The 27,635-nt window shown below is 40.8% G+C and overlaps 1 protein-coding gene across 2 annotated transcripts in view; it reads right to left on the reverse strand.

Moving 5' to 3' along the window:
• Cdk14 (cyclin dependent kinase 14) overlaps positions 1–27,635 on the reverse strand; it is a 472,739-nt gene that overhangs the window by 351,402 nt on the left and 93,702 nt on the right. The window lies entirely within an intron of this gene.

The following is a 27,635-nucleotide window of genomic DNA, read 5'->3' on the forward strand; positions in this document are numbered from 1 at the left end:
TGGCACAGGCCACATATCCTATAAGGTTCTTGACTCTGTCTCAGATTCTATCATCTGACAGCAAGTGGATATTTCTAAATCATCAAAAGAGTGGATAACCTGAATTCATAAACAACAACAACAAACAACAAAAAAGCCATCCATAGTTGGCCTGGATCAGAGAGGCAAATACTGAGGGCCACAGGAGTTGGTTGACAGAAGCTAACTGAGGAAAGGTGTTACTCTGTTTCAAAGGTTTATGTCTGAAGACAAGTTGAAATAGTAGTTAGGTAATAAATACTTGAGGATGATGGTGGGTTTTTCTTTTGAACTCCAAAGCTAACAAATTATACCATCAGTGGAAGACTCCCCGTGTCATTCAGTTGAAGGTTATAGCACTGGACCCCTGTTTCCCTCCCAACACCAGGATCCCTCTCTCAGTACTCAGCCTGCTCCTTCACACAGTTTACTTTAGTCCTTTGGGGTTTTGTCCCCATTTACCACCTTGTATTCTAACACTTTCATGTTCCCTATCCTCTAGAAATTCTGAGTTTGCTTGCAAACTCTAGCTTTTCTGTGAGGGAGGTATCACACTTTTGATCTTAGGAGTTCCCAAGGCTATGTGTGAAAGCCTTCATGGTCTTCACCTCAACTTTATTGTGAGATGGCAGAAGCATTAGTAGGCGGGGCCTAGCAGAAGGAAGTTGGGCCATTGGCTTTGTGCATTTCCTTAACTTTAAGATTCTAGAACATCCTCTCCACCTCCTTCTTTCACTCCATCTCTCTCTCCCGCTCCCTCTGCTTCTCTCTCTAGCTTGCCCTTGCTCTCACTAGGAATCACAGTAGCCATAACATGAGCAGCTTTGCACTACTCTGCACTTGACTGGGGTGTTCTGCTTAGCCTCAGGCTCCCAAACAACAGCCAAGCAGAAGTGTGGAGAGTTGTGGTGGACACAGAGGAATCTCTCCAGGTTTCAAGGAACCTCAGCCATTATGTCATAGCCATAGAAAACCCACACACTAAGTTCACAATTCTCTCTAAAGAAACTATCATTTGAATGAAATTGGTTTCACAGTTTTTTCTTAAGTAAACAAGTTTCTGCATCGCTCTATGCTATCAAGTGAGGAAAATGGAAAAACATTTAATAAAGGTTAAATGGTTAAAGTTTAAAGATCAACTTTTGGAAGAGCATACAGGTTGACTCCATCTGAAGAGCAAATGCACCACAGACATGCTTGGTACCCACAGAATCTGGAAGATGGCATTGGAACCCCTGGAACTGGAGCTACAAACACTTGTAAGCTGCCAAGGGATGCTGAGAATACAACACAGGCCCTCTGCAAGAGCAGCAAGTTCTCTTACCTGTTGAGTCTTCTCTCCAGCATCTAAGATTCAACAATTCATTACCTAAGTTCTTGAAAGTAAGGACCATACCAAGTTATTGCATCCTTCTCCCATAATGCCTTGCTCAGTCTTCTTATAATAACTCATATACAAAAAGATTCATCCAAATAATTAATCAACTTATGTTTGATACAAAAGAGCAGAGGCTCTGAGACATTCATCAAAAGCTTCTATTTAAAAGTCACAATCCTGACACTAAGATAATAATATGTATGTTCATGAATAGCTGTCACCAAGATTTTTTAGCTGAAGCTCATTGCAATAGGTGGATTCTAAAACAACACCTAGTATCTCCTGCCTTTGAATGACTCCCTCTCTATTTTGTGCAATTATGAAGTGATACCATAGAAATATATTGTTCTATGTGTAAACATTAGATTACCTGATGGGATAAACAAAACTAAGAGATCTCTGCAAAACCAGGAAAAACAAAGCAGTAAGATGTGAGTTGACTAGTTTGAGAGATACCAGTGATGATCCTGAGGACTGTGAGGGCATAAGGCATAACATGGCCTCTACCTGACAACCACCAGAAACCTGGGGGCCACACAACTGCACACACAGTAAAAGTAGCTCTGTGGACATGTTAGAGGACCTGGAACTCCAGGTGAGAACCACCAACCTGATTTCAGCCTGGAAAGATCTCAGCAAAGAAACCCTGTGACACATCCTGACTTTCAGCCTATTGAAACTGAAATAAGAAGCCTGTGCCTTTGTGGTACTACATTACCTAAGCATAGAAACCTAATATGCACATTTCACTGAAACAGTCTGAAGTGCTCTGATATCGGAACAGAAAAAACAAAAAACAGAAAATCTACCACGACAATCATCACCAGCATCAATAACAACAAAACCAATAACAACAGCAACAAAAACAAGCCACTGTGGCATATATCACTAACAAATCCAGGACAAAATAAGCAATGGTTGTCATGATTGCTGTGTATAACTACGTACTGAGTACCATCCACCACAACTTCATAACATCATGAGTACTCTAAAACTCATGAACAAGTTTCTCCACATAATGAAACTTCTGCACAATTTTTACTGATCTACAGTACAACCAGGCTGCCATGAATCATACCAGTATCAACACCATCTTTGTACATGAATCTTCATCAAGGAAGGAAATCTAAACTGAGTTTTCCACATAAGACAACATAAACTCTTCTAATAGGGTGTTATGTATCCGGTATTAGGGTCAAAGGACTTAAATGTGATCTCCCCATCTCTTGTTAACGGTGAGATCAACAGAAAGTGGAGCTCAGGTCTTCCTGAAACACCTGGAGTCAGCTCTGGGGCCTCGGTACACCAACCTGACAGTTCTCCTGGAGACCCTGAATTTTAAAAAGCTCTTGTTCAGAAAAAAGATCCAGCAAGGTGAAATAAAAACAGTATCCACTCCTTGATGGAAGCTGTAATTTCTTAGCCACCCTTAGCATAAAATCATTGAGTGAATAATGTAGACCCAGCAGTCAGAGAGGGCCCCAGAAGACAAATTACATGCAGGTGCTACTCTCCTGCAACCACAGCCTTCAGTGAATCTCTCTATAACCTGTTAGCAAGCACCCAACAAAGGAGATTTCTCTAGTCAATAAATAGTAACCCTTTCATCCATCTCCAACTTCCATATCCATCCCCACTGGATGCCTGGATTCTGGCTGATGTTAGACCTCCCACTGGAAAAAAAATAGATTCCAGCCCACAGGATATAAGTGTCGAGGGCAGGTTGGAGAAAAGAATCAAAGAAAAATAAATGGAGGCTAGGAAATCTCTCGCTATTAACTAGAAGCTAGGATCCTTTTTTAAATATGATGAAAAATGTTAGCAAGAGAATTGATCTAACAGAGTTCCCACTGACAAAACTGTGGTTGCTTATTCAACCATCAAAATGAAACATAATATTGTGTTTAAATCGAATGAGTTAAAAAATGAGTTAAATATGATTCCCAGTGATAAAAGCTACTAAAAGAGGAATAGCAAGTACAATAGAAAAAAAAATAAATGAAATACAATATACCTGGTCTTAACAAAGAGAATGTTGAATAGCCCAATAGGCTAGACCAAGTAGGAAGCTCACTGAAGACATGGATGGCTCAGGGCTGGGGTTGTGGTGGGGGACTGCTGAGTAGTACCAGTATAAAAACTAGAGTAACATGGTCAGCTCCAGGGATAACAACCCAGGGCAATATAACAGTGCCGTATGCTGAAGGATAGGTAATGTTCCCCAAATAAAATACTACAAAATGCACATCTGGTGGACAGACAACAGACTGCAAAACGAAATGCCCATTGGCAGAAGGAAGTTTTTAAAATAATTTAACTTTTAACAGCATATGTGAAGTAACCCCTAAAAGAGGAAAGTCAGTTTGACTGCCATCCCATGACTCAAGTCTGAGTCACTAATTTAGACAAGGCAACCAAGACACGAAAGGATCAACAACTGAGATTCTCTAACCCATGTTATTGTGCAACTATAAAGATAACATAACACCAAGAACACGTAAAAAAGAATTATTATTAAATTTCCTGGGGAGGCAAGGTAAGTTAGTAGATCTATAATGCTTAGGAAAGCTTTAAAAAAATAAAATTAATCCAACTTATAATGTTGATGTCTGAGAACAGGTCCCACATAGATGCAGAAATATAACTTGAAGCCATCATGTTTATTTAGAAATATGTTAGAATCATGGAAATTAGTCTGTGAAAGTAGGGCAATTTGACTAAGTCAGTAATCAGAGATTAAATACTGAGAAAAAATTAAATTTAAATATTTAAAGGTTTATATGTAAGTCTGTGTGAATGTGGAAGAGACAAAGACAAAGCATATGTACAAGAGAACGAGTCTATGTGTATGGGTACAAGCAGAGGCCAAAGGAGGGCATCAGATAACTCAGAGTTAGTTACAGGCAGTTCTGTGCCTCCTGATATGAGCCTCCAAATGCTGGTCCTATGCAAGAGCAATGCAGTCTTAACCACTGGGCCATTTCTCCATCCCCCATAGTAATTTTAACTGATTTTATTAGCTACACATATTTTTAAGGATATGAACATTGGGTCATACACAAAGAGTACAGGCTAAAACTGCTCCAAGCACAGGAGACTTAGAGCATTCCCATAGACCATCAGCTTCCACCATCTGTTGCACAGTCTTTCTTGGTCATCTTAGGATGAAAAACCTTCTTCTCAAGCTAAGCCACAACTGTGCTAAAAAAAAAAAAAAAAAAAAAAAAAAAATTACCACTCTCCAGAGGCCTTCTGCTGATTCAGTCCCAGACACTTAGAACAAGCATTGTTATGAAGCCCTTCAGTGAGTGCTATATTTTGTATACTTACACTGCAAAGATTCCTTTTAATTAACAATCTCAACAACCTACCTTTCCCATAGGGTGATGGCTTGGTCTTACATTGGTTTTACAGCCTTCAAAATCAGTTCGTCCTCAACAGTCCTCTAGATTCTAGTAGATTTTTGCTGACAAACTCATGAAGCACAAGAGGCTTCGATAGTTTAAAAATGATCTTCTCAAATCATGGGACCATGAAGAAAATATCTTGGGTACATGTGCCCAAGGCCACTCACAGTAAACAGACACACTCCCACCCCATGTGAAGGTGAGGCATGACAACAGTAATGGGAATTAAGGGGACATTTTCCCCAGCTGCGGTTTTTCACACTTCATTTAAAAACAGAAGTGACAAGAGTTACATAAGCAGGGATGCCTTGTGGTGCTTGAAAACACTTAAAGACAATAAATCATTACAAATACCAGAATAAACTGGTTTTTTCTTGCAATGAAGTCAACAGAACTTAAAATATTGATGTAGGTGAGAGATGAAAACACAGATTCATCTGAATAAGTCTGACCCATTTATCTTTTACTTAAATTTTCTTTGAAGATTTCACATAGTATATTTTATAAAATTCTTTCCCACCCTTCAGCTCCTCCCACTTCGTCCCTACTTCCCTTACCACCAACTTCATTTTCCTTCTCTCTAATGCAATAAAAACAAAAACAAAAAAAAAGGCACAAAAAAGACAGAGTGCAATTTATGCTGGTTAACTAATCCTGAGTGTGAAGTGTGGTTGATAACACCCAACATCACGCCATTGAAGAAAACTGACTTTCCTTCTCCCAGCGCCTATCTTTTGCAAATGGCTTCTTGTTTCGGGATGGACTTGCCCTCCTTCACATTGGGATTTTTGTCTGGCTTGAGCTTGTGAAGGTCTTGTGCATGCTGTCATAATCTCTATGCATTCACACGTGCATTTGCTCTGTTGTGCCTAGAAAAGACTGTTTCCTTAGAATCATCTATCACCTCTGGCCCTTATAGTCTTTCCACTGCCACCCCTTCTACATAGATCCCTGAGCCTTGAAGGGAAGACTGTGACAGAGATATCCCATTCAGGGCTAAGTACTCCAAAGTCTCTCATGCGCTCCTCATTGTCCAGATGTGTTACTGTCTACTATAATAAGAAGCTTCTCTGTGAGGGCTGAGCGACGCATTGTTTTATGGGTATCATTGGAAGTAGTTTTATTGCTACGTTAATTTAGCAGAAAAAAAATAGTAGTAGGTCTTCACTGGGGCTGGATCCATGAATTGTTTATTTTCAGGTTCTTGGCCTCATTGATAATATCAGGTATAGTTCTATCTTATGGAGTTGGCCCATCCATCCTTAACAGAAGTCTGCTAATTTGTTGGTAGATCCTAACTTGGTTTAAAAAACGAAGATAATTTGTTTAACAAGCGAAAGGAAAATATTAAAAGTCAGATAATTCGAATGGAGTTGGGGGCTTCAAAAGTCAGAGTTTGACCCATGCATTTTGCTTGCTTCTATGTAAAACCTAGACAACTGTCTACAGAAGCCTCAGCAATGGATCTGAAAGAGTACCACGTGATTCGGTTAAGCCTGGCATTCACTTACAGTGAATTCATTCAGGTTGAAAATTGTCCCTTTGAATCAGCCATTTCCTGGTGATTAGCATGTCTCTAAGACTGGCCTGTGCTACTTGCTTATCTCACACTCACAGTAGAAGGCAGCTACCAGAAGAGAATGGCTTTTAAAGACACCAAGTTGACTCATGTCAAATATGTGCCACACATTTAGCAGTGGCTGGGTCTTGGTCTTCTGATGCTCATGAAGGGAGTATCTAGCACAGGGCCTATGCAATTCATGGGATAAGCACAATGTTGACAATATCATAATTTGAAGCTATTTCTGTTTTGTTTTTTTCTTTGTACGTTACGCCCATGGGGGACTAAGAATTTTCTCCTACTCAACAACTACTTTCAGAATCACTCCTAATAAAAATCACCCAGTCATTTGCAAGCTTTTATGTAAAGTATTCCTTCTCTCAAAAATATTTTTTATAAAATTATAAAGCAAAAATATTCTACCTTTAAGGGAATTTCAGCTAGAAAAAGATAAGCACAGAATTATGAAGAACAGAAGGAATTTATAACTCTACTGGAATAATGCCCATGATTGCCACCTTTCTTATTTTAACCTGTTGGGTTGAGAAGGACTCCATCCTCTCTCAATTCAGACTGCGGCTTCTTTTTTTCTCAATTGGTGTGTATTTGCATGTCTATTTGTCTGTGCAGCTATGTAGATAAACATGACTCTATAAACACATGGAACAAAGATATAGGGTGTATTAACTGTATGTAGATACAATAATACATGTATGGATGATTTATTATTTAGCATCTTTTTTTCCAAAATCAACCTCTCTATAACAACATTAACTAAGACGCATAACAACATCCAATAAGCCTCTTAAACATTCTGTGTCTCAGCCTTCCCATTTGCTTAGCTGTTACTTTGGCCTTTACTGCCTCCAGGTAATAACTGGTGAGTGACTTTAAATATATCAAGTGCCAGACAAACTAAATTACTTCATTGTGTTTCCTTTGAGGTGGTACACATCACAAACACTTCGACATCACTGGTCTCATATTTTCACTAACTGTGAGATTGGAGAATCATTTCTCAGTGATAGCACCATGAACATTCTGGCTAAGCAATCAATCATGCAAAGCATGGTGCAGCAATTCACACTGTAGGTCATCTGACAACCTTGGTTCTATTAAACAATAGTCCTGTTCCTATATCAATGTCATTGTTGCAACCACAAATGCCCTGCCTACCTGCCTACAAACTACATCACTTTTAGATTGTGCCTCACAGTCTATCCTAAATAACTGCTGCTGTCATGCATTTATATAAACTATCATAAGCTTGCTTTCCTACATTTGGTTGGAGCAGCAGGAAGTCTGACTTTGTTTTAGTTTGGTTGTTGTTATTTTTCTCATGCGTTAATCATATTTCAGACCCAAACTGTAAATATTTGAATATATAAACCATGTTTTCTGCTTCTTTAGTGTCCTAAAGATAAACGTATGGCCAGGAAATAAATGCTCTGCCAATAACTACTCAATGATAAGCCTTTGCCTTTAAACTAAAAGTAGGCTATCTTAAAAATCAGCCCCAGGCACTGCATTAAAGGAGACACCCTCTGAGTTGAGGTCTTTTCTGGTCAATGGAAATGCTTTCACCCACTGTTGCTACTCACCAGAGTTCGATATCCATTAGGGTGATCCTGTTTTCAAATGCTTTTTAAAATATCCATTTATGTTTGTAAATGTTAATTGTAGAATATGATGAGTTGCACTATCACAATTTCTCACACATATTCACACACGCTCACCCTTCCTGCTGGCCCCTTCCTCTTTGCTAATAGTCCTTGTCTACTCTCGTGTCTTTTTTCCCCTGGATGTAGGCTCTCCACACAAAAGAAGAAAAAAAATGTGATACTTGTGGTTCTAAGTCTTATTTATTTCACCTACTGTGATGATCCTTAACCATTTTCCTGCAAACGGCATGATGTCATTCTTCTAGGTAGCTCCCTATAAAATTCCATTCTGTATAGAACCACATTCTGCTCATCTACTGATGCCGAGCAAGAAACAGGCTGGCTCTCTCTCTCTCTCTCTCTCTCTCTCTCTCTCTCTCTCTCTCTTTCTCGATTCTCACAACTAGTAATGCAATAATCGTAAATGTGCCTGTATCTCTGTGCAATGCTAACTTCAGATTCCCAGAAGTACATACCTAGGTACATACTGTAGCTGGGTCCCATGAAGCACTGGCTTGAGTTTGAGGAACCTCTCTACTGACTTCCATCATGGATGCACTGGCCATACATAAAGACTTCTTTTCCCTTTATCCTCAGCAGGATTTGTGGCCATTTCGTTTCTTTGGGATAATAAAACCTGTATTTCTCTACTGACGTTTTTCCTTGGATCTGACCTAATTTTATTTGATCCCCGCATCAACTAATAGACAAAGCTGAATGGGAATGCACGAAGCTGCATCATGTCATACTGTCTCGGGAACCGCGGTCTTTCTGATCTAATGTGTATAATCAACAAGTTGGACAACTGTTGTTATTACTTCTAATGGGAATGTATATGTATGCTTCAAGCAGTTGAAATTTTCGTAGATGTTATAAGAATAAATCTAAGTAGATTTCTCTATAGTACTATACTATAAGTAAGTACTATAATACTATAGTACTGGCTTTCTATAAGATGTAGTTTGCCTATAGGTCCATACAGGTGTATGCATCTACTTATAAAACTCTAGTATTTCCACTTTTTATATTACAAGGAAAATTTAAAGTAAAGCTTAATGATGACTCATAGCAAGGTAAGAGTGGCATCTCTGTTATTCTTCGGGGCCTAAATAGTGTCTTTGTCATGCTATTATCCTCAGAGACCCACACGTCATCTAGGACCTTCTCCAAATACCTTGCTACAAGCCAACAAGAATGACCCTGCCTGGAATGTTAGGCCCACCAGAGTCCTACCACATTAGAATTTGAATTTTAACAAGCTGTCCTATAGATTCATGACTGAGACACAGTGTTTTCTGTAACAGTGGAATAAAAGAGAGAAGTCAACTCCTTCAGAAACACATTTTGTTTCAATTTCTGCATACCACAGGGGTGACAAGCATATTGCCATCTTTGGGTAACATTTCTGCTCAAATGTTCCATAAAATATGATGGCAGTTTCAAATAATTAATATCATTTTAAGCACTGGAAAAAAGTTTCCTAACAATGTACAGTCAATGTGTATATAGCCAATGTGTATAAACATCCAATCTTTGAAAACAAAAGGCAATGAGATTAAGGTAAGAATGAATAGTATAGACAGATTATTACAGCATACTTACTGCCTATAGGTTGATGTACTTACGTGGTTCTGGTAAAGAGTCATTTGTATGTTCTAGTAAAGGTTTCAGTATTAAAATCACGTCTATTTTTTAATATCATTAACACTTTTCTCATGAGAATTGAACCCACAACTGTGCTCTGCTAATTTATCAAGGTTTATTTGGTATCTTAGAAGGGAAAAAGTTTCCAAAAAAGTTGCTTCTATATCTAGAAATAAACATTTTAAAGCTATAAGCTTTTTTTAAAAAAAACTACTGTTTATCTACCTACAATAAGCCCTGCCATGAGGAGATATCCACAATTCTAGTCTAGTTAAAATAACACCGTGAGAGAGAGGGGGCAAGCAGAGAGAGACAGAGACAGAGAAGGAAATAGCATTCACGCAGGATAACCATTTTCTCCCTGACGGCATATCTATAGTCAGAAGGACCAGAAGAGGAGTTTGTGTAAGGATGAGATCTACACAAGGCAAGGGAGTGCCTCTGTTCTGCTGCTCCAGAGTGAAGACCCTGCCAACCTAAAAAATCCCCACTGCTGCAAATAGAATGCCCATTCTCAACAGAACTGAAACATTAAGCCATGCAAAGGAACTCCCAATGCCTAGCTAATTAGATTCTTCACTATGACACTGTTCCCTTAATGCTTTCAAGAAGAAGTCTATTCCTGCCCAAAAGGACATTTTTCTCCTCTTTCAAAGAATGTACAGGCTTAAATACAGCTCTTCTTTTTTTTTTTAAGTCTCTGTCTTTTGTCATGCCTGAGAAAGGGGCCTAGCAGTGTATTTTCAAAAGGGCTTCCTATGCATAAGCAACCTGGACAGGGAGACTAACTAACATGAAGTACAGCAATTTACAAAGTGAGACCATGTGCCATTTAAGAAATCCTAAGAGCAAATCAAATGGGATGGGTCTGAAATCAATGTTCTATCCTAACCAGGATGGCCTCTGCTCATGCTTGAAGGCTGTTTGTATTTCTCTTTTTTTAAAAAAACATCATAAGAAACTCCAGAAGCCATCATCTGTCAGAAAGGCTGTGGAAAGGTCAATCCCGGGCGCCTTTGGAATCCTGTTGTCTAACTTCTGAGCATCACTGAATTGCCCCTAGCCTATTTGTACTTAACCAGGCCAGTTTATACCTCTCAGATAGCTGTCAATTTGGTCCTACATGACAGAAAAAGCATCCAGAATGTCCATCATTAAACAATGGAAAATGAAAAGAATACATTAGTAGAGGGAAGACTGATCATTAGGACCTGAATTCTTCTCACCTGGAAACTATTCAAACAGCATTTAACAACAAAGGTATAAACACTTTAAAAATTCTTCCCTGAAGAAAAAAATAAAATGCCATACTATCATCTTATTGTGAAACACATCAAAAATAAACACAATTTCCATCACCTCACCTGGATCAAACATCTTTTCTAATTTAAAAAAATGAATGCTTTATTAGTGCTTGTATAATAACGTAGTAATCATGGTCAAGAGTGATGTTGCAGTGTTTAAAATGTGCTGTTTACCTCCAAATAAAATCTATCTAAATACAAACCTGACCACAGAAATTCTGGAAAATATAGGACGTCACTGAATATAAGCTCACCATTTACAGAGAGCATCCTATGCGAGTCACTAACCACACAAAGCCCCTGAAGAGAAACACAGGAAACAATGAGACTTTGGGAGGAAAAAGAATGCAAGTATCTTTCAATGCAGTTTCACAATTGGTCCATCTACAGGGAAGAGCTAAAATTTCACCAATAACAGCTATGCTGTCATAATAAAGTCACCTGATTCCATGAAGACCTCCTCTGTCTACCCTTCCCACAACAGGAAAGTCAATAGGGACTCCTCACTAATCCAAGGTGAATGGGGCTGAGAGGCAGGATGTAAACATCCTGCTGTGTGTCTGCCACCTGAAACAAGCTGGTGCTTCCACGGGCATTTCTCTGCCAAGGACTTTTAGCAAGACTTCATTTAGTGGAGGAACTGGCTGCTGGTTGAAATGGCTTGTCGACTGGACAGAAGAGAACATCTCCAGACCACACTCTGTCCCAAAGCCTGGTAGGGTGGAAGCAGAGAACTGGAGGATGCTGTTACAACCTCTGTATCATCTTCTTCAGTCCTGTAAAGTTCAGAAATGCTCATATGTGCCCTCTAATGAAGCAAACTGGGAAAGAGTCTGGGATCTGATACGAAGGTTGCAGTAGAAAAGAGAGACGGACATTGCAGGTCCCTAGATGCAGTGACAGTTGTAGAATGATGGCTAGCTATTATGGAACTCTTCGAGAACAGTGACTATGAAAACTACCTTTCACACACTCTCTCAGTCTCTGTCAAGAGCTGCAGGAGGGCACATCATTGTCTCCGTATCACAGGTAATTAAAACAAAACACGCATGAACTGGGCAGCCCGTCCAAGGCCATGCAGAGAGTAAACACGGGAGAAGAGACATTGCAGGACCAAACTACAGAGCAGAAGCTCTTGACCACAGTGCACACATCCCCTACGTCCTACATCCTAGAAAGAAAAAAGGAAGAATGAGCCTCACCTGCAAACCTGCCCATCCATGTTTTGACCTCTCCTGATACAAATGAAAAGGAAATACAAAGCCTCACAGAGTCACTGGCATGTAGTTTTCCAGCCCACCCTCCCTTCCTCCCTTCCACCTCACCACCAAAGTAAACATTCATTTAATTAATCTAATTCTGAATCTGTCTCTTATACAGAACCAGGCTATAACAGAGAAAAGCAGAAGAGTCCAACTCATTAAGAATCATTACGGACAGGATATCATGTGTGGTGCATGCACTTGCGATCTGAGCTCTTGGCCTCAGCTATGAGGCCACTGAGAAAGCAGGATGACTAGGATAATAAACACTGCTACAGTGAATCTTGCTCCCCTGAGCCTTGACCAGGGAGTTACTAGCATAGATACAAACTTGCCAGTGACCCAGTACAGAAATTGTCAAATCAGATGATAGCAATCAGATAGATGGCTCTGGGTGGGGCCATAACACGACCTCCTAAAAAGGAAGCATCTCTTGGAAAAAAATCTCTTGTATTTAAAAGAAGCAGTGTGTAGAAAAATTCAAAAAAGAAAAAACTTTATTGATGAAGCTAAGCTTGCCTGTCTGATGAAAACCTGTTTATTGTGATATCAAGCATATATCCTCTCTCTATTCTTCCTGACTTACACGGAGGCTATCTAGGGGTTTCTAGTTGACTGTTCACTAAAAGCAGGGTTCGAGCAGAAGGTAGCCCATGGAGTGCATGGAAACCACCACCACCACCATCATCATCGTCGTTGCCGTCATCGTCTTTGATTTTACAGTTACAATGAGTAATTCACTGCACAGGAGGCAAAATCTTAATATTAATGACAGAAGTCACAATCCAGCTTCACAATGAATAGCCCAGCTGATCCTTGCTCTTATGAGCAAATAAACAAGAAAGCAGTCCAGGTACTGTGCCTAATCACCATGACATGTAGATAACCCAAATAGCAGCGGGCACTTCCCTTGGTGCATTTTTGACCCTCCTTCCTTGCAGTTTGGGCGATATTTTTAGAAGCTCTAAGTTATCTACTGGCATGTCCATATGGGAACTTGATTCAGTGACACCCTACACTAAGGAGGAAAACTGCTAGCTTTTCCATATTAAAATCAAAGCATAGCCTCCAAAGAAAGAGATTCCAGGGCTGTATCCATGAGCTCTGAAGATGTGCCACATGAGATTAGCCAAATGCTATGTCACTGCACATACAACAAAGGCGAGAGCTAACAGAAACCACCTCATAGGCACAGAAAGCAGAACCAAGGTTATCAGGGGTGAGGAGAAGGGAGAATGCTAGTTAGTACTTAATGGCTTGAGGGAATGAAGAAGTTCTGGACATGGACGGGGTAATTACCATAAAACAGTGAATATACTTAATAATGCCACTGGACCATAAATTTAAAAATGGTGGGATTGGCAAATTCTGTGCAATGTGTATTTTAAATACAGTTTAAAAAAAATCAAAGCATACAGTCTCTTTCACAATTACCAAAATGGAAAAGCAAAAACTCACCACAGATTTTGTCTTCAAAATATTTTTTTTTAAAAAAACAAGATTCTAAGATCCATGAGGATGGAAATCAGATAAACCTGTTCCATTCGCCACCATTACTGAGTATACTTTCCACAAATGTTTGCATGTAAGTGAATGCCTACAATAGATAGAGAGGCTCTCCCAAGCAGCCATTCCACTATCTAGAAAGTTCCAAATTTACTTCTTATGAGAGAACACAAGGCTGCAAATTGCAGAGGGAAATGGTAACGTTACTACTCGTAAGCACCTGCCCCCTTCTCTCTACTGCTGCAGGCATGACTCCCAGCATCATCTTATACATAGCACACAGACACTGAATGCCTGCATGATGAAGACAGAAGTGAGGTTTCAAAATATATGTCGCATCTCGGCTCCACTAGCCCCCCTTTTAAAATCACTCCTTGTAGATGTAATGTTCCTCCTGTCACGAGATGAAAAAATAAACCTTGCAGCTTACACAAAGTGAAGGTAGAAATATAAATAGCTAGAACATAACACTCTCAGAAAAAGACAGAGCAAACAGCATCATCTCGACAGAATTAGAGGAGAAACACCAGTTTATATTTCCCTTTCCTTTTTAGAGACTAATAGATGACTGATCGAAACACAAGAAAATTCTAACTCTCCTCTGAACAAAATCCAAATATTCATTCCTAGAAATCAAAGCCCAGTTTTATGCTTGATTTTTAATAAGTACAGAGGCTCCTCCTCCAATAAGTCATTTACTGTAAATACTAAATTCCATCAATGTTTTTCTCAATTAGCTTATAAGGAAATAAAGTAATCTTTCTTTTTTTTGTATCACAAAATTTTATAAAACTACTTTCTGGTCAATATGCAAGTTATTGAAAATTTGGTTAACTAATATTCACTCATTACAAGTTAATTCCTAAGGTCAAACATACAAAGTGAAATATTTGGAAGAAAAATATCAAATGCTGACACCTTTAAAATTCAGCGCCCACATAAAAGGTGGATCCAGACAAATTCACAGGCTCATCTAATGTATTAGTCTCTTATGTAAACAATACGAAAATATATCCTTCAACTTCAAGCCCCTCACTACTTAATACCATGCCCCAATTAATTAAACAAATAGATATTCATCCTCTGTCTGGGCTTATACTTCAACCTTGCTTGTCATCTTCTTCAGGAACAGGCGAGCCTCATTTTGGAGTAGCCTGTCTACTACCCCAGCTTTTCATGCATGCAGGGGTTCTCCATCAGCGTCTATAATGCTAACAGCCCACTAGTAGAGCTAGCTGGCACTTCAAGCAGAACTGCATGAAGAATGATCACTTCCATGCAGGAAAGCAAAACCACTCCACAAATAAAGATGCTAAATGGCAACACCCTGACCTCTACCTGGCAACACACACTTCAAGCAGGTGCATTCCAGGGCTCAGGGAGGAGGGGGGTAAGGTGATCAGGGAAGAAGCCCCAGATCTCTAATACAGTAGAGATATCAATTCTACTCAAATCCCATCCAGCTAAATTCACAGACAGCAGTTTACCCAAAGGAAAAGTGGTCTCCCGTCCTTCAGTGGCTTGACTCAGAGGACATTCAGCCGAGCATAGCCAGGCAAAACCATATGCAAGATCTCTTTAAGCTATATAAAAAAAAAAGACTAGTTTCCAAAGAAATCAGACTCGGCTACGGCAAAGAAGCAGTCATTGAACATTTTCTTCATCTTGTCTCTGCTCCTGGTGTTTACAAACTCCAGGCAATAGCCTTGGGAGCCTCCGGAGACTCGCTGAGTAACCCCGCCAGATCCTTAATTTAAACACCCCGTTATCAATCTCTGATGGTTCTGGCAGTTAAATAGAATCGAGTGAGTGAAATGACATGCACAGAATGAATCCTTTTCAAGTTGTAAACGAGTGAGTCAGGATTCAGACTTGCTGAGATGCTCCAAATTCAAGCCCTTGCTATGATTCCAGGCATGCTCTGTCTTACCGTTTTTGCTGTTGTCTCTCTCTCTCAAGCCGGATTCACCTGGAACTCCATAACATATCTCTAGCAATGTGTTTGCACCAGGCCAGCCTCAGACAGCAACTGAATTCACATCTTTCTGCACTAGCAAGCTGAAATGGTACGGCCGTACTACAACCAAGAAAGGGGGAAGCACAAAAAATTCCAGAGATCACCCAGAGGAGCTGATCTCGGTGGAGCAAGACCAAAAAACCGTTTCAGAAGAGCACAAAGGACATGCTAACGTTCGGTATCAAAAGCTTTAACAGGTCAATTTTATTTCCTAGAATGAGCTCCTTTTTTTTTTCCTCCAAACACGATGGACTTGCCTGTGGGGTTCCCAGGAAGGCAGAGTGAACGGGCTCTGCAGCAGCGTTGCAGCCAAAGGAACCACGCATATGCTGTCCAGGCAAGCCACTACACACTGTCTCTCCAGAAAGATATTGATTTGCAATGCAGTCCTGCTTCAAAAGCATATAGAACGGGAGCCAGACAGCAAGTGGTGATTGCACATGAGGAAAAACATTTAATCAGAAGGATGCACTTTACCGTGCCCAATTCAATTTTTAAAGGCACCAGAGAAAGCCAGAGAGTGTCCTGAGTGACAGTCCCATTAAATCATAATCTGAGGTCCTATAGAAGGCCAAGTTTAGGCTACCATCATTCATGTTACAAACGCTTGGGAAATGGTTTGATATGCCTATATGCATACATTTGTCATATGTAAATGAGACATAATGAGGACTCTAAAATTATCATGCACCAAATGCATGAGGTTAATTTCTTTTTTTTTTTTTTTGCACAGGTGTAGCATTTACTGAACCAAAGTGACAGATGCATGATAGTTCTGAGCCTGCAGAATTACTGATGGGCTTAGGACCTTCAAAAAACAAAACAACCAAAAAAACAAACAAACAAACAAGCAAACAAACAAAACAAAAACCCGCAAGCCAGGGCATACAATCTTTAAGTGAATTGTGCCATGTCATGCCAGAGGGTACTGGGTGGCAAAGGAAATCTAAACTGCTACTCTCTTAGCGCCCCCTACAGGAGAGAGAATGAGCTATCCCTCATACTTGTTTTAGGATTTCCTATGCCTGGAAAGAATCTCTATGGTTTGAAAATTAGAGTAAGGCACAGCAAAACTGGAAAACAACTTACAGAAGAAATTTTAAAGTGACATGATAATCTCATGCAATCATAAATATTCAATTATATGGTAATGAGATGACTACTGTGCTAATGGTGAGTGGCCAATACTCCCAAAGCTCTGGGCTTGAGTCTGTGTGTGGCCAGAAGGCTGAGGAGGAACCACCCCAGCAGATGCAAATGAAAGGCTTCTCCTTTCTATGACATCACACTCAGCACTCTGAATATCACCTGAGAAACTATCAACTTGATTATCTCTAAAAGTTCCTTCAAAATCCTGCCCCCCAAAAGAATCTCATTAAAACAACAACAACAACAAAAAAGTTATAACTTCCTTCTTTACCAAAGCTAAGAAATAAACATGTTTGGGGGGACGAATACATATGCATTTGGAAGACACAAGTACCGTTCAGATGCCATTTTTTTAGAAGCTGTCAGCCTTTAGGGGATTTTTTTTGGTTGGTTGATTTTGTTTTGTTTTGTTTTGTTTTTTAAGTTGCTCACTGGTCTAAACTGCCTCCCCAGAGCTGAGGTAATAAAAGCATGCTGCTATGCCTGGCTTTACACAGGTTCTGGTACTGAACTTAGGTCCTCATTGCACGGCAAACACTCTTCTGATGAAGGTAGCTCCCCAATCCAGGTTGTCTCCCTAGTATCAGAAAACTTTTTAACTGCATGAACACGGTGCCTGAAGAGTCGACTCTAAGTCCCAAATGTCTTTAAAGACTTGAGATTCTGTATGGGATTGTTCTCCTTGCAATCCACAAATTCTTCCTTCCGCAAAGCCAACACTGCTTCAAATTTGAATCATTTAGGATTTAATTATCTATAGCATCATAAAGTGCTCTTTTATTATTGGTACTGTCCCTATTTTAAGGCCCTGAGTACAAACCATGCCAATCACTGGTCTTTTTTCATTACTCTGTAACACAAAGCTAGGCATCTAAAAACATTGATTACATTCTTAAAATAACTCATCGATTTCCCCAACTCCATGTTTTGGGTCTAAAATTATCTTAGGCAAACTCCCTTCCCACAATTCACTGCTCCTGGAAATAATTATATTCCAAGTCAGCTTAATCACTTCACCACAACAGTTCTTACGGTTTCTTTTTCCTGCAACTGTCGGTGAAATGTTCTTATTTACTAATGTATTCTGCAAAGGGTTAAAGCAACAAACAAACAAACAAACAAAAAACCCACTCTTTCATTTATTTCTTCCACAAGCCTGTATTTGTATATACAGCACTGTGAACACCGTGTTCCCTACACTCAAGAAACCAAACTAATGATTAAAAATAAAGTGCCTACTGTGCACAAGGACCTGCATATACTCTCTAACACTACAGACATACAAATACATAGCAAGCAAGACATGAGATTATCTGTAACAATCAAATATCTATGTTTATGAGAAATTAAATCTGCAAGTAGATTAGATTAAATCTAACTCAAAAATAAGCAACAGATAATGATTTTAAAGGCTTAATGAAAGCTATCATGAAATGAGTCTAAATAAATAAAACAAGTTATTATAATGCAATAAATATATACTCATTATTGTTCCAACAGAGGGTCTCATTTTGTAGCCCAGGATAGCCCTCAATGGTCTATGTATATGAGTCTGCCCTCAAACATTTAATCCTCATGCCTCAGTCTCCAAGCATCCCTGGCAAAGTAAGTTTTTGACAGCACGTTCCCAGGTACGAATAAGCTCCCTTCTGCATCTCAGGAGACTCCTTAGAGCAGATAACATAAATCTGATGTGCTTGGACTCTGCCGGGATGGGAGGAGCATGTGAGGAGCAACATGGAGCCTCAGCCGGAAGCTGGCTGAGCAGAGAGCCAAGCACAGTGGTGGCAGCTGTGCAGGCTGAAGGCAAGAAGGTTCCGTCAGAGCATCAAGGGTCCGTGTACAGCATCCCAGGAAATTAGACATTTTAGCCCATGAGAAATGGTGGCTGACTTGACTCCAAAAGGTACATCTGAAGGGATTATAGGCAGACAGTGGGCTGGATGGGGCTTTTCAATTTTTAACAAGGAACTGGTTTAGAAACTAATTCTGGACAATGGGGAAAGGGGGGAAGACATACAGGAAGCAAGGACAAATGTCTGGACAAGACCTTGAAGAAGACAATGGAATTAAGGGTGTAGAGCAATAAAGAGGTGTTCCATTACCTGTTACTGACTGGACATGAAGCCCAATAAAAAGGGGGAACTCAAGTAGAGCCCTAAAATTCTGACATAACAAGGAGAAAGTGGGGTCATAGACAACAACTAGATACGAAGGAAAGGCAGCTAGAGGAGAGGAAGCTATGTTCTGGCAAAGGCATATGCAGGTATGTGCTTAACAGCATGCCGCATTTCCACATGCCGTGACACAGTCCCCTAGTATCTGGGGTGAACCAAGAGGCTAGCTAGTTCACCTGCTTCTTGGGGGCAGGACGAAGAAGGAGAAATCACAGGAAAATGCAGCCATAGATAGAAGCCTGCACCCAGCCTCAGTCCAATTGAAACTAGAAGATAAGCCATTTGTTGCCTCAGGTAAGCAGGCAGGCAGCCATTGGCAGGGCCTGAAGAGCAAGGGCTCCAGGCAGGGCTGGTCCCACTGACTGTGCAGAACTGAGCTTATTCAGTCAAGATGGCCATTTCCCACTTCCTAAATGCTGACAACAGCTACAGCCATCTTTACCTTTGCTCTTCTCTCTGCCTACCATGGTCCTGACCAGCCAGTCACTGGGCCACTCTGCTGGCCCTGGCTCTACTCACCTGAACTTCAGCCACCACCTGAGCAGTCTTTCTCCTCCCTCCCTAGCACACTGCCCTGGTTCTGCACATTAATTTGCTTTGTCTATCTATTTATCTTCACACCCGGGTAAACTAGAAACAGCTGCCCAGGCGCAGGGGCTTCTCTATGCTAGTCCTGGGTCTTCCCTGACACTATATAAACTGTAAAAGGCTGCTTGCTGGTGACAGGAGCGTAAACAAAGTCTGTGGAGGATACAGAGTCGAAATGGGCAGGGAGCATGGAGAACTGTGGGGAAAAATAACATGGTGTCAATAAATATAACTTTATGATTGGCCATAAAATAGCAGTAAAGACAGTGCTGGGGCGCATCAGTGAATTAATCACTGTTTTCACGAATGAAGAATATCATTATGAGGGACAGTGACATGTATCTGAAACCTCACTAGGACACAGTGGAGGCTACAGGACAGTTTGAGATTCAGAGAAAAAAAAGACAAAAGTTCTTATAAATAATCATCTCATTTGGATTTGGGAAACAGTGGGAAGAAAGACTGACAAAGGAAAAGGCTAGAATCTGGCATCCATGCAAATTCATCTCTGCAAGGAAACCGAAGTTCATCTCCTGAAATGCTTACCCATATGAGGTTACTTTTTCTCAATTCTGAAACGTGTCGTGCGTGCTCCCATTTTAGAAACATGATCTTTGTGTTACGTCACCTGGTGATGGAGTCAGGTTGAACGTTAGTGACCACATTCAACTTCACAGTAGGCATATGCAGGGCCAGGTGGATCCTGCTCTCAAGACTCTGATGTCTGTGCCCTTCCCTGCTCAAGACTCATTCTTTCTTGTCTACCGGACTTCCCAACATTCACCTTCTGAGATCACCACTCTCTGTCTAAGGACAAGCTTTTTCAGCCACATTTGCCTTGAGAAAATGTCATGACTAGAAGGCGGGTTTGACTAGTCAAGGTAGAGCTGGTAGCTGAGGCAGAAGCCTGTGGGCTTTATTCTCCTGGCTTTGTGGAGGGTCACGTCTGGTTCGAACCAGACATCCTTGTTGTACCACAAAGCAACAGAAGATAAGGATGGAAGAATGCATTTAAACATACAAAAAATAAGCTAAAAAAGAAAAGGAAACATTGATTAAAATGTTTAAAGATTAGGTGACGGTAGCAAAAAAAAAAGGCATAACTCTGCCTATTAAAAATTAACTGCATCAAACGTACATGAGAAAAAAATTGAGTGCTATTTTGAAAAGTGACAAAACATTCCTCAAAGTAGGATGGTTATCCAATGATTACAACTCCAGACAACCCTGGAGATCTTTATGAGTGAGCATTTACAATGAAAACTCATTCACTGACTGATTCTTAAATGCTGGTGTTGCTTTACCAAACCTAAACACTAACCTTTTAGCAAACCTGACAATTTTACAACTCGATTGTTCTCTGTCAACGGCACTCAGTACCCAGACTTTCAGATATGGATTGTCATTTACTTAAAATACTTCCTCAGAACATTGCAACTCTGAAAGAGCTGAGACTAAACATTTAAGAGCCATTCCATAGCTAAACTCAAGCTACCCTTACTTCACTGGTGCTGTTTATGGGGACGTCAGGCTTATTCACTTACTCAACTCAGAACCTACTCTGGATTCTAAAGGGGAAGCAAGTGCAGCCAGTCTTATCAAGGAACATCCCTCATTTTATCATGACTTAACAGAACTGCTCTTTTGTTTAATTTTTTACTGGTTATTTTGTTTATTACATTTCAAATGTTATCCCCCTTCCTGGTTTCCCCTCTGCAAACTTCCAATCTATTCCGTCTGCCCCCTGCTTCTATGAGGGTGCTTCCCCACCCACTCCTACCTCACCACCCTAGCATTCCCCTACACTGTGGCATCAAGCCTTCACAGGACCAAGGGGCTCCCCTCCCACTGATGCCAGATAAAGCCATCCTCTATTACATATGCAGCTGGAGCCATGGGTCCCTCCATGTGTATTCTCTGGTTGGTAGTTTAGGCCCTGGGAGCTCTGGGGGGTCCTGGTTGGTTGATATTGTTGTTCTTCCTATGGGATTGAACCCCTTCAGCTCCTTCAGTCCTTTCCCTAACTCCTCCACTGGGGTCCCACTGTTCATTCCAAGATGGTTGGCTGCAAGCATCCACATCTGTATCAGTAAGGCTCTGGCAGAGCCTCTCAGGAGACATCCATATCAGGTTCCTGTCAGCAAGTACTTCTTGGCATCAGTAATAGTGGCTGGGTTTGGTGGCTGCACATGGGATGGATCCCCAGGTGGGGCAGTCCCTGGATGGCCTTCCCTTCAATCTCTGCTCCACTCTTTGTCCCTGAATTTCCTTTAGACAGGAGTAATTCTGGGTTTGAGAAGGATGGGTGGTGGCCCCATCCCCCTATTCTCTCCATATGGTCTCTAACAGGTTCTCTCTCCCCTATGTTGGGTATTTCAGCTAATGTCACCCTTGTTGATTCCTAGGAGTCTCTTGCTTTCCTGGCATCTGGCACTTTCTGTTGGCTACCCTGGTTCCCCATCTCCCATTGCTACACACCTTGTTCAATTTCCTGACCCTCTGTACATCTTCTCCATCTCCTCTCACACCTGATCTCTCCCCCTCCTCTCTTCTCAAGTCCTCTCACCCTCTACCTCCCATGATTATTTTGTTCTCCCTTCCTAGTAGGACTGAAGCATCCACTCTTTGATCTTCCTTTTTCTTGAAAACTTTATCAATCTATTAAATTTGCAACTTAAGAAGGAGAAATGATAAGGAAGGAAGATGGAGGGCACTCTCAAAACTCATGCAGGAATTCTAACAAATGTCCCTATCTTCTTTTTTTTTAATTTATCAACTACATAACTTTTGAACTGATATATATTTTTGTACAAGTTACAAAGCAATGTTAGGATATATGAACAATTTGGTAAACATGTTAAACTCATTAGCATATCAGTCACTTCAAATAATTTTTGTGTGGAGAACATATTAAAGTTAATGGATTAGCAATTCTGAAATATACTACACTAAGGTTTAGTATATTCACTGAGGCTTTGCAAAAGATAAAAATAAGATCAAAAAAAGAAAGCTTTATTCTTCCTACCTGATACTGTATCCTATGGCCACCAACTGATAAGTGGCCACACCGTGGCCTCTGAGAGCATCCTGTATTGTCTGCTTCTATCACTTGGTTTTAGATTCCACACTACATGAGAATGTGTGTTCGCCTTTCTACACCCAGCTTAATTCATTTAAGCACAACGTTCTCTGGCTCCATCACTGCTGCAAATAATAGAATTTTCTTGTTATGAAGACTAAATAGTATTCCTCGGTGTTTACACACCACTCTCTCTCTATCTATTCAAGGTTGATATACATATACGTAGACTCCATAACTCAGCTTCTCTAAACTGTAATAAACACGTTGTGCAAATATCATTTTTGAAAAGTTAATTTCATATCTTTTTACTAAACCGCCAAAATGATAGAGGCAGATTTGCATCTTCACATCTGTATCGACCTATGGTGTTGATATAGTTTGGATGTGATGGCTAGACTCATGTTTCTTGGTTAAAGACAAATCTGTGTTGAAAAAAAAAATATGCCCATGTGAAAAAAATCTTCAGTTATGAAATTGATCCAGCCTGGAAATTGAAAGTCCAAAGATGGAGCTGCTGCCGGGGAACGTTAGGTGGTTATGGCTCACAAGAAGCTGCCTAAAGGGGGAGAGCCCTGCATCTAATAAGAAAGCAGGTCGATGCAGACTACCGCAATAAAGCAGGCCTTTCTTATTCCCACCTTGCTTTGTGCAATCTCATTTGGGACACAGTTATGCTTCTCCCTGGACTTCAGCCCCCTCCTCGCCTGCTTCCATTACCTCCTCAATCTCCCTGCTAACAGTGGGCTTGCACCTCAGTCTCTGTTCCCTTTGTTAAATCTTAATCACTTCAGACTTTGTACTTACTTTGAAATATGTTAGTTTTTCCTATACCTGTTGTAGATGGCTTCTACATACAGATGCATGCACACTCCCATGTTTACTATTTATTTCAGTGATATATGAACTATGCATGCATGTCCTTCTGTTTATGATCCAGCGGAACATGGAGTTCTGAGGTGATGCCATGCATCAATATGTACAGCTACAACAGGGAAAAATCAGATGAAAAAGTGATTTTTGTGGTGACCATCTTCATAAAAGAGCCACAGGAGAGTTTGAAATGTTCAGAACTTGCATGACACAAGGAGTAAAAATGAAATTATAAAATTTCATTGGCACAGACAAATTCCTCAGGTCGAAGCAAAAGAAAGGCCAACAGCATTGAGAAAAGAGGAGACTCTCCTCCTGTGGGTGTGGCTCCAGGAGGATGGGATCTGTGTGTGACATGAATACATGGCTGTCCAAAAGCTCCGGAAGGAGCCACCTCTCATTCTGGTTCCTTGTTGTTGTTCATTTGCTTGTTTGGTATTAAACTTGCTTAAGTTTTTCACTGTGAAGAAGGACAAAGTAAAATTCCAGTTCAGGGTCATAAGACAGCATTGTTCCTTTTAGATACATTATCCCAGGTTTCTAAAACAGTCATAGATTTAGGGAAACATCAAAAGGAAGAAATTCATCTTAGAAGTATATCAAAAAGACATAGAAAAATAACTTTTAATTATATTTAACATTTTTAAATCTAGAAAACTGTCACTGATCTACTAAAGTATTAAAATGGGGTGGGGGGGAGATGACAAGATGGCCTTGTGGGTAAAAGCACTCACCACTAACACCTGGATTCCATTTCTGGAGCCAACATGAAAAAGCTGGATGTGGTGGCACCCATCAGGGCCAGGAGAGCCATAGAAGCCCGAGGGCCAGATGGCTCTCAATATACAGCGCAGCAACAGACACAAGAGAAAACCCACCTCAGAAACAAGACTGAAGAGAGAACCAACTCCAGAAAGTTGTCCTTTAGACAGTCACAGTGAGTCATGTCACACATGTAACCACTGCCCCAACATACATCCATGCACACATACACACACACATGCAAACATGCATGCATACATACATACATACATACACATATACATAAATGTGTTTTGTTTAAGTTTAAAAATACTGTAGTAAAAGTCTGTCACTAAATGATTTGCCTACCCCTATGAACTGGACTGAGCTAGAAAGGAGAAAGCTCGAGAAAGGACAGCAATGCTCTAATGCAACGACAGCCCTTGATGATCAACGACAAACCCAGACATTCAAATGCAATGCTGAGTAACTCCACAGACTTCTCTGCGAGTGGAGATAGCTCTGGTTCTGGTCTCTTAGAGGACATGCTGACATGACTCTGCTTATCCAAAGAGAAGTAGACTGCTTGGAGTAGGCAGCACCGCTTTCCTTCTTCCTTGGTAAGCACTCTGCTCTGCAGCATTCACTGACGTCTAGGAAAGCATACATCTCGTCCAGCACTAGACAAGGAATCTTCCCTGGACCAGCAGTTCTGCCAGGACCTTCCAAGGAGCATTCAACTGCACTGCGACCCTCCACCTTGATGGTGGCAAAACAGAGAAAGCATCTGCTTGGAAATATCCACTGGCAGCATCTCCCACTACTTCAAGGAGCTGGGCAGAGAGCCTGACTCTATGCAAGAGCAGAAATGAGGGACAGTGACAGAGCTGGTGACCTGGAGCATCGGGTCCAGCGCCAGTCCTTGGTATTCTTGATACCTAGGTCTCTAACACTAAGTAAATCACTTCCTGTTTCTATTTTCCCACAATTACCATCCAGTAAATCTCCTTTTTCCCTATGGATATTTTAAACTCACTTTCACTCCCTTGTAACCCAGAGTATTAGTAAGTATGAGCATCTGTATGCATAAGGGGCACTGTGCTATGAGGAAGCACTAATACCAGAGATATGGGTAGATAATTAAACAGGAGTGTTGTGTTAAGAGCTAGTACAGGAGACCTATGACTGATATGTAGACTGAGAAAGGAAAGGATGGGCCTTGTGATGGTTTGTGTATGCTTAGGCCATGGAGTATACACTATTAGAAGAAGTGGTCTTGTTGGAGTAGGTATATCACTGGGCATGGCTTTAATACCCTAGTCCTAGCTGTCTGGACGTGAGTCTTCTGCTAGCAGCCTTCAGATGAAGATGTAGAACTCTCAGTTCCTCCTGCACCATGCCTGCCTGGACACTGCCATGCTCCTGCCTTGATAATAATGGACTGAACCTTTGAACCTGTAAGCCAGCCCCAATTAAATGTTGTCCTTTATAAGAGTTGCCTTGGTCATGGTGTCTGTTCACAGCAGTAAAACCCTAAGACAGGCCTCATACCAGTCAAAGAATTTTCCCAAAACTACTTCATTTGTCTAACTACGTTGCATGTAAAATCATATAATTATATATAAAAATAATTTTTTGTTATTTATATCATATAAGAGACTGCCACGGAACAATCGCTATTAACCACTTATCTGGATTTTTAGAAAGCCTGACTGGTTTGGCAAATTGATTTGGACAGGATCCAAGTTGCTGCCACAACACACATGAAAACGTAAGTCCGGTGTCTACACATTGGTGGCGAACAGCACGACTCACAAGTAGCTAACACGTGAAACCGCATAAGTGAAGTCAGTCTGCTGCTTTAATTCTGGCCTCTAAAGGCCTATGGCCATGACAGCAAGGGGACTCTTTTAAAAAGTCACAGAAGTACTCTAGAGATGTGTGGAGGAGGTAAAGAAAAGGCAAGAAGACATTGTACAGTAAACTACATTTTGTGTGTCACTCCTAAGGTATTTCTGGCCGTGCTCTATTATTTGGCCAGCCATTCACTGAGTGTTTGAATTCTGAACCACGGGGGTAAAACTGAACAGGTCACCATTGCTGTTCTCACAAATGCTCACAATAGTAACTACAACAAATAGAATAATCCCCATAGACCTGTAACAGAAGATATTGTGAGAGTTAAGGGAGGCTTCAGAGGAATGGAACAAACAACACTGGACTATTCCCAGCTTAGGTAATCAAATTCTGAATACTAGAATCACAAAGAATTCAATAGGTAAGACGGTGGGTGTGAGGTGAGCTCCGTAGATCCAAAGACTAACAGTGACCACACTTAACGTAAGCACTGTTATCTGAATGCAACTGGATAACATAATGACTCGGCTTTGTAATATCATAGGGGCACGGCTTAGAAGAGTGGAGCAAGTTCTGTAACTCAAACCCTCACAAACAATGGCTCTTTGAGCCGCTGGTGGAAGAGCATTTGGATGGACTCCAGAGTCTCCATGAACACTGCCTGGCCACATGGCTCAAAGATGTGTTTTTGCCTAGTTTCCCTGGATGCAGATGACAAAGCTTTTTCCTCATATTTAAACAAAACTTTACTTTGGTCACTGTTGGAATAGTTAGAAACAGAATTTGGAAACCATTCATGTCTCTCTCTTCCTCTCTCCAGTAGTGATTCTAACTCAGAAAACTTGTACGGATTCACTTGCTGTAATGCAAAGTCCAAATCAATTATGCTGGTTTTATCACCCCCCCCCAAAGCACTCACCTCTTTAATTAACGCCCCACAAATCCAAAAAGATTCAACTCATACAAAACATAGGGTGCTTTCAAATGGATCCCATCACAACCAGAACTTTCTATGGGCAAGGACTAAACTAACTACAGCTACAAATAGGCTACTCAACAAACTTCAAGGAGCCATACACAGCCCAGTTCCACCTTGGTCCAAATGCTCCCTGACACACCCAAGTAAGGTTATTTGGCTGAGAATTCTTAAGGGATCAAACAAGTTTAAAGAGGAATAAAAGGAGGCAGCCTCATAGATGAACCCACACATACAGGCACACTGGAGCACTGAATGCACACTGGAGCACTGGAGCACTGAATGCACACTGGAGCACTGAATGCACACTGGAGCACTGGAGTACTAACTGCACACTGGAGCACTGGAGCACTAACTGCACACTGGAGCACCAACTGCACACAGGCACCCTGGAGCACTAACTGCACACTGGAGCACTAACTGCACACTGGAGCACT

The sequence above is a fragment of the Grammomys surdaster genome, unplaced genomic scaffold (genome assembly GCF_004785775.1).
Source record: "Grammomys surdaster isolate TR1022 unplaced genomic scaffold, NIH_TR_1.0 543, whole genome shotgun sequence".
In the NCBI taxonomy this organism is placed as follows: Eukaryota; Metazoa; Chordata; class Mammalia; order Rodentia; family Muridae; genus Grammomys; species Grammomys surdaster.